Source organism: Schistosoma mansoni, chromosome 1, assembly GCF_000237925.1.
Source record: "Schistosoma mansoni strain Puerto Rico chromosome 1, complete genome".
NCBI classification, from domain to species: domain Eukaryota; kingdom Metazoa; phylum Platyhelminthes; class Trematoda; order Strigeidida; family Schistosomatidae; genus Schistosoma; species Schistosoma mansoni.
In genome coordinates this window covers 44,776,301-44,777,504 of record NC_031495.1, presented here as the reverse complement: position 1 = coordinate 44,777,504, position 1,204 = coordinate 44,776,301, and positions in this window count along the sequence as shown.

Genomic DNA, 1,204 nt, shown 5'->3' with positions numbered 1-1,204 from the left:
ATTTTATTGACAGAAGTAAAAATCTCATTACAGATAAGGAAGACCAACAGGTTGAATCCAATAGAGTTTTGTCAACGCTTAGGGATAACAACTACCCCAAAGAGTTTTTAAAAATTATTAGAAATGAATGAGAAACTAAACTAGAATTTATACCGAAAGACTGTAAGTTCATCGTGGTCATCTCATATTTTAGTGAAACATCGGAAGAAATCAAGAGGATTCTAAAAAATTATGTTATAAGAGTATATTTCCGGGCTTGTGACACCATAAGATCAGCATTAGTGAAAATTAAGGATAAGTTCCCAAAGGAAGAACAACAAATTACTGTCTATGAGAACAACTATCATGATTGTGTGTGAGAAACTTCCACACAATTGAATGTGAAATTGAAGTAACACAAACAGTATTTGAAAAATGTTCCTTAATCCTCGGTTAACCTAAAGAAACTTGAGAATAAGTCTGCGATAGCGTTACATGCGTAGGAAACAAGACAACATTAATTTTGGAGGGACCAAAATACTTCAAAAAGTAAGCAGAGACGGATAGTGGATAGCAGTGGAATACAGGACGCGCGTTTCGTCCTATTTGGGACTCGTCAGCTGGATGTAACTGCATATCAGAGTTGATGTTCACTCTGGGACTCGCCCCCAAATGCCCTGGTACGGCCGAGAGTGGGGAGAGTCCTCTCTCCCTCTCCAAATGCTCTCACATGGCCAGCGAGCATATAGCCTCTGCCAGGGAAGTCCTACTCACTGCCTTCTCGTGGCATTAGTGTTGTTTACGAAATTGAGAGGACGAAAAGCGAATGTCCGGCGCTCTAACCGGGTTGGTGGATGTGGAGTGTCCACCTAGGGGAGTTGGAAAACCCTGATTCCAAACCAATGGTGACACATGGGCTGGCTCCAGTATCCTGAGGGAACAAATGGCGTATGAATCAATTGTTGGTCCCCGGCTCCATGGTAGTGCATCTCCTCACGATGCTCCACTGCCTTGTGGATCAGACTTTTAGGTCAAAGGCTCGGGATGTTGCCCCCTAAGTAAACCACCTGCTTTGGTCTGGGCACCTGGGCAGTATCACAGCCCTCACACAAATCGAATGAGATTTGTGTGGCGCATATGTATCTAGTGCTTCCTTGTACCAATATTTATGTGTTTAAATAAATAAATAAATTCCTGGGACTCGAACCCCAGTACCCTCGCTCAA